Source organism: Curcuma longa, chromosome 9 (assembly GCF_044706935.1).
Source record: "Curcuma longa cultivar G26 ecotype Majalengka, Jawa Barat chromosome 9, ITB_CL_G26_1.1, whole genome shotgun sequence".
Classification (NCBI taxonomy): domain Eukaryota; kingdom Viridiplantae; phylum Streptophyta; class Magnoliopsida; order Zingiberales; family Zingiberaceae; genus Curcuma; species Curcuma longa.
In genome coordinates this window covers 4,890,859-4,898,605 of record NC_133869.1, presented here as the reverse complement: position 1 = coordinate 4,898,605, position 7,747 = coordinate 4,890,859, and positions in this window count along the sequence as shown.

The window sequence follows — 7,747 nt, the reverse complement described above, 5'->3', positions numbered from 1 at the left end:
TTAAGAAAAAATATTTATCTTGAAAGAAAATGAGCAATTAATGCAAGTAATAAATTGGTCATTATATGTATCAATAACTTTTTAAACTCCCCCTGTTTTTAGGGCTCCCACTGAATTTGTACTTGGGTAATTTTTTTAAAAAAATTTTTATTTCTTCTCTCCCTCTGAACTTGATATGGTTTAGTTTTGATCTTGATGCAAAACCATTCAAATCCTTTTTAATTTTAAAAAATTGATACTTTATTTTTCAAAAATATTTTGAATTAAAATTAAATTGAAATGTGTATCTCTCTCCCTTTGACATAATAAAAAAATTTAATTACATTTTAAAAACATAGGTATGGGTCCAAGTATGTTATATGTAAAAAATACTTAGACAAAAAAATTTATCCTCTTTGGGTAAATGTCCAGCTTAGGTTTTAGCTAACTACTAGAAGATAGAACATGACCAAGTTGGTCATATTTAAGTGTATCATTCCAATTAACTTATGCTAAACACGAACACTTAACTTGATCCATTGTTTGTTATAGCCTAAGTTTTGGTTTGATGCATAAACTTAAGCATCTGAAACTTGGGCTAGAACCCTATGCATCTCAAATCATTCTAGATTTCATAATGCATAATTAAGTTAGCTAATGTGCTTTGTGAGATGTGTCAACCTAGATCTATAGGTACATGATTTATAGGGGAGAAATCTAGACTAGAGCTAAAATGTTCCTTCTTATTTTTGAAAGCCAAAGATTAAAACTAAGTTTTTCAAAAATTAATATAACTTATGTCAATACAAGTAAAAAAAAACTAGGTTTACTGGGGAGGTGACTGAGGATGACACATGCTCTAAGATCTGAACATGTCCATTAGCTCAGAATGTCTAGCCCTATTCCTCTCCTCTTGACTTTGAAACTGATTGGTCATAGACTAATGGTAGGAGGTGACAGACTCATGCAGACTATGAACTGACTCCTCAAGTCTGATCACCCTCTACTCTAGAGTGATAGGAGGTGGAGGTGGAGGGAGCTGGAGAAGATCAGCTAGATCGAGATCGTCGTCCTCCTTCTTGATGGCTACGGCTGGTGGTGGCTGAGGCTGGTTCCCTCCTCTCCAAGATAGAACTCCATCCTCATCTATATATACCGTAGATAATGAAAAACTCCTAGGTCCTAACATGTTAAACTCATTAGCTGGTTTGACTTCACCTGAGGTGAGGTCAAAACCAAGTGATACTAGGAGTGATGTCAAAATATGACAGTAAGACATATGTACCCTCCTGTTGGTGGCAATACCTGATGAAAAAATGATAGCATGAAAAATATGCAAACTAATATCTATGTCTAATCTATGAAGCAATGCATATAAATGAAAAGTATGGACTGGTCACATCATCGCGACGTCCCTGGTAGTCAAGGGTAAAATGCAGGTCACTAAGACTTTGTACAGAACATAGTCCTATATTCTGATTCTAATAGAAGAGAACTGGGTCACTGTAGGAATCCTCTCCTCTCCAAAGAAATATAAATGCATGAGGTCTAGGGTGATGTGGGAGTAGGGATCCTCAAAAGGTACATTCCTAGGAGGATAGCCGGTAAATGGACATGGTGAATGTTGTAGTCCTAAGTGCTTTCTAATGACAATGGGTGATATGGTGAGATCCCTTCCAGCTACTCGGGTGGAATATGTCAGATCGTCGATCTGAACTAGGTTATTGTACAACTCGACACACAAACTCGTGTTAACCAGACTAGTATAATACACTAGTTGCTGAAGGCCTTAATGCTAGCTCTACGACCTCCATGAATGGTATGCATGATCGTGCGAAAAATATCCTACATATATATCTAGAATGTAGGGGGTACAAATGTTAATGATGCAAACCTAATCCTATGTTCTTCAGAGAGGAACTTGGGGTCTGTACTAGGGATACTAGAGGTGCCAGCCTCAGTGGTCTTCCTCTTAATCCTAATGCATGCATAAAAAAATTATAACTAAGAAAATATTAATTTAAATTATTTTAGAATTATTTTAGGGGTTTACCTAGGTATTTTTGACGAAAATATAAGATCCTAATGACCTATATGCTCGACGATGGCGTGGGAAGAGGGATTTTTAGAGGTATAATAGGATTTATGCGGTTTAATATTGTGGATCTCATGTCACTTTTATAAACCAATTCCGGGCACATGGATTTGAATCGGGGCACCCAGATTTATGCGGTGTGGGGCGCCTGAAAAGAATATCCAGGCCCTGGATCCTTAAAACCAAGGGTGCCTTCACAAAACTGTGGGCAGTGTTCGGGAAGCGAGTCGGGGTGTCTGGAGTTTTATCCAAGCGCTCGGATAAGGTTGGGCTAGGCTTTTTAACGAATTTGAGTTTAATTTAAGTTTAGGATTTTAGTTTTGATTAAAAAATTTTAAGAGGATTCAAAACTAAGTTAATTAGGGTTTTAACACTTTAGTTAATTATCCAAAATTAGTTAATTATAAAATTTAAATATTAGTTAATTAGTTAAAATTTTAACACTTAGTTAATTAAAATTTTAGGACTTAGTTAATCAATTAATTAATTAAAGTTTAGACTTAGTTAATTAATTAACATTTAAGATTTAATTAATTAATTAAAAATTTAAGACTTATTTAATTAAAATTTTAAAAATTAGTTAATTATAATTTTAAAAATTAGTTAATTAAAATTTTAAAAATTAGTTAATTAAAATTTTGAAAGCTAGTTAATTAAATTTTAAAAATTAGTAAATTAAAATTTCAATAATTAGTCCGATTAGAGATTTTAATAATTAATTAGATTAGAAATTTTAATAATTAAAAGTTTTAATCCTAGTTTCATCTCACCAATTTCTAGATGATCACATAGTTAATCCTATGGGTTATGTGAGATAATTTTTCATTTTTATCTTGATTAAATAAATAAGTTGTTATCTAATATTTGATTAATCTTGGGTTAAATTCAAGTTTAACTTTTAGATTGACTAAATATGTATTTTAAAAATTAGCTTCCAAGCAGTGGCAAGGCACAAGGGCTTTCTTAGTTATCGAAGCAATGACTACTTTCTAAGACAAAGATAGTTTGAGAAATTACATATTTAGCTAATCTAGGGAGAAAATTTAGTCTAACTAGTCTATGATTTGATGAGATAATTTTGATTAGTTTCACTCAGCCAAGTAAATCAATTAAGGTACTCCTTACCCCACTTGACCACTTAGACTGGGTTTTTCTAACGTACTAATATCTTGACTCATTCTGGTACTATGTTGGACAAGTGTTAATCAAATTTTGGGTCCTTACCTAGCCTAGGTTATTCTAAGAAAAAATAAAAAATAAAAAAACACACAATTTTATCTAACATGTAAGGTTTTAGATCCCCCTGGATCATGACCCCCTCTTAGGTCAAATCAAATAATGTATTTGATCCTTTGGGACCTAGTACTGGTTCGGTCCAACTGGATTGGTCAGGTTGGACTTAGGAACCCATGCTTCAACTCTTGATTTCTTGGATCGATTTAACAAAGACATATATGATTTATGTTTGGCTTTGTATCCAAGCCCAGATCTGTTGTTCCCAGCCCTTTGAATTCCAAGCATCATGTCAAAATACTTGGAGTCCAAAGTGAAATTTTTCAATGATCTTTTCAGATCGTTAATATGAAGTTTCAACCTAGAATTCTCTTCCTCAAATTTGACTTGAGTTGAGTTTCCAACTTGAACATTTTCAGTTGGTGACCTGGAGTTGACACTCTCCTTAAGGAGTGCTAGCTACTCTTGGAGTGATTCAACTTGAGCATTGGACTTAGCCAATTTTTTTGATAAACTATAAATGATTGAATATAACTTTTCAATACTTACAGAGGTTGATGGTCCTTCTGAAATGGATGCAGATCCGTGACTTGTACTTGAGTTGCTGTCTAATTCGTTTTCTGTTTCAACTGGTTCGTCTCGAGTTGGGAGTGCTAGGAAGCTTGTGTTGGCTTCCTCTTCTGAATCCTCAGAAGATGGCTCATCCCATGTTGCTTTGAGCACCTTCTTCTTGGTCTTGTGCTCTTTCTTTTGGTTAGAGCATTTAGACTTGAAGTGCCCTTTCTTCTTACATCCATAACAAGTGAGTTCTGTCTTGTTTGTAAGTGGTTTGTTGGAGTTAGCTTTCTGCACCACCTTCTTCATCTCTGATCTTCTAAGTCCATGCTTATTCCTTAGCATTTTTCGAACTAGATTTACTAGTTCGTCAGTGACTTTGTCATTGCTCTCTGACCTTGATGATTTGTCAAATTCATCTTGTAACATCCCAAATTTCCTTATTTTGAGTCCTTAAAGTGTTTAAAAATATTTTAAAATGCCATAGAAATATTCTAAAGATTTTTAGAAATTTTTAGAGTATTTTTATATAATTTTTGGAGGTCGTTTAGTATTTTTACAAAAAGAAACAAAATCGCTACAAGAAGAGGCCAAGCTGAGGCTCAAACCCAAAACCCCTATCCAAGAGGCACCTTAACTCGTTTCAGCTAGCCAAGAATCCAGCAGATGTTTCATAAACAACTAGTGAATGAAATATTGATTAAGCGATTTTAGGAACTGAAAATAATTACAGGTATAAAAGAGGTTAAGTTAGAGAATCGATTGTATTTTTCCCCAAACCCTAACTCCTCTTCTCTCCCTCGCGTCGGCGTCCTCTGTTCGGGTGAAAACGAAGCCGCCGCTAGGTTTCTCCTCCGACTGCCGACTGAGGGTTGTTCCGAGGGATCGGCATAGTTTTGTGATCTCCTCGTCGAGGGGAACACCCAGACGTTAAGGGATCTCCGAAGCAGCAACCTTTCTAAAACCATAGAGGTCGTCTCCGTCGACTGTAAGTCCAAGAATGCAAGGTAAGTTGCTACTCACCTGCAGTAGGAGTAGTTTCGCGATTTCGTTTTCCTTCTTTGAATTTCGGAAGCATGTTGTAAGGTTTCTCTTCTCTAAGCAAGACTAGCCCCGGTTAGTTAGCATTTTGGTTTGATTTTCCTTGCTACCTTATATAGCATGAGAAGCCAGTAACTTAGCATGTGAGTGTGGCATGGCCGAATCTTTTTCTTACAGTGCATTTTTGTTTTCTCTGCTATCTCCTTGAGCATGATCAACTACAGCCTATTTATATATTTATGCTTGCATAATGTTGTAGCGTAGACACAAAAAAAAACATATGTTTAAAAGTTTTAAGGGTTAGTAGAAGCATGAAAACAATATCGAGGAGTATGTATAGTTTCGTATTTGTTCCGGATTTTTTTGTAGCATGCATTGTAACTAATTTTAGTTCAGTTGCTCCAAATCATGAATCTGTAGCTTTCAATTTTCAGCTGAATAGGCTTAAATTGTTTTAAACTCACATGAGTAGAAGGTTGTTAGTGTCTTATTAAATCCTGTTAGGGGGTTATGAGTAGCTGTAGACAAAGCAAGACCAAGGTCTTTGTAAAATCTCAAGTTCTAGAATTTGGATCCGTAGCACGCCAAGTGCTCGAAGAAATGCCGATGTATTTTATATTAGAAGTATTAAAAAGATAATAAGTATTTTATTTTAAAAGACTAGTGCCCGACTTCCGAGGTTGTTGTTAAATAAATTCAGGTGACCAATTCTGAGGTCTTGGCCCTGGTAAGACCAAGGTCTTTACCCTCATAAGACTGGGGCGAGCTACCTCAGTTTCTATTAGGGAGCGCGCTTTGGTACTAAGCCTCGGCCCAAGAGAAAATTATTATTATTTTGAAGTATTAAACTATACGTATTTGAACTAACGAAACAAGTATCATTGAAGTTCAATTCAGCAAGTTTAGCTTCTTTATTTCCAAGTTTAGCAAGTTAGAATTGTTTGTTCCTTTGAGAAATGCAAGATTTAGTTTAATTGCTATATATTCTTTGAGCATGCAGTTTTATTCTCATATATATATGTATTTATGTGTTTTGTGAGTTAGATAGCGCTTACTAAGCATTGACTTATAGTTGCATTCCCCCTTGAAGAGAAATCAACATAATACTAACATCGCTGTCTTGTTTGGTTAATGATCTGTCTACAAAATTTTCCATGCTTCCTCCTTTATTTTTTCCGGAATTTCCATCAAGAAGCTGGCCAAGCCTGAGCTTTTATGACAGTATGAGACTCATATTGTATTTCATACTCACTAAGTTCCATAGTCCATTTAATTAATCGATCAAAAATTTCAAGATTAGAGAGAATCTGTCCCAAAGCATTGTTAGTGAGTACTATAATGGATGAGATAAAAAATATGGTCTTAATCGTCAGTCAGTAACAAAGCATATGTAAGTTTTTCCAACATACTATATTTACTCTCTACATATTTTAATAAATGACTAATGAAGTAGATAGGTTTTTGGATATCTTCTTCCTCCTTGACAATAGCAAAGCTAATAGCCCCCTCATAAGCAGTCAAATACGACCATAATTGTTCTCTTGGAATAGGCTCAGAAAGAGTTGGTAAGTTTAAAAGATACCTTTTATCGTTTGTATAGGCTTTTTCATATTTTTCATCCCAAATAAATTTTCCTGACTTTTTGAGTATTTTGAAGAAGGGGAGATTCTGATCAGCTAATCTAGATATAAAACGGGATAGAGCAGTAATCCTCCCTGCTAACCTTTCGTTTGTATAGGCTTTTTCATATTTTTCATCCCAAATAAATTTTCCTGACTTTTTGAGTATTTTGAAGAAGGGGAGATTCTGATTAGCTAATCTGGATATAAAACGGGATAGAGAAGTAATCCTCCCTGCTAACCTTTGGACCTCCCAAATATTTTAAGGTGTCTTCATGTTTTGTAAAACTTGTACTTTTATAGGATTAGCTTAATTCCTCTTTTGTAACAATATAACCCAAAAATCAGCCGCTTCTGACTCCAAAAATGTGTTTGTCTGGGTTAAGCTTCAAATTATATCCTCGTAATGTTTCAAAAGTTTCTTCAACGTCTTTTACCAAAGACTCAATAGAGATTGACTTCACTAATAAATCATCCATATATAATTCAACATTCTTGCCTTTTTACTTCTTGAAAACTTTATCCATCAGACTTTGGTAAGTAGCTCCTACATTCTAATTAAGACCAAACGACATGACTAGATAACAAAATATTTCATCTGAAGTAATAAAACTAATTGTTTTTTATCTTATTGTGCTAGAGGTATCTAATGATATCCTTGATATGCATCTAATTAACATACAAATAAATTCATATCCTATAGTTGAGTCTATTAGTTAATCTATCTATGGCAAAGAATAATAATCTTTAGGATAAACTTTGTTGAGATACTGGAAATCTATGCACACCCTCCATTTGCCCCAGGTTTTTGCATGAGTACAATGTTAACAAGCCATGTTGGAAATTGTACCTCCTGGATATGGCCTGCTTCTAGTAATTTAAGGATCTCTGTCCTAATAATTTTATCCTTCTCAACCCCAAAATGTATTTCTTTTGTTTAATTGGCTAGACACTCGGTAGTATGTTGAGAGGATGCTCCATTACATGTGGCGAAACCCCCTTGAACTTCTAATTCCTGACCAAGCAAAAATATCTTTATTTTTTATCAATCAAGAGATTAACCTGCTTTTCATGTCTTCAGGGAGGTCGGCTGCAACCTTGATAGTTTTATGAGGTTGTTCGAGTATGATGGATATGCTTTCTTGTTCTTCTCTGAATGACTCTGACAAAGGAATTTCCTCTAGCACCTGCACCTCTACACTTCGTCATGAATATTTATTTTGAC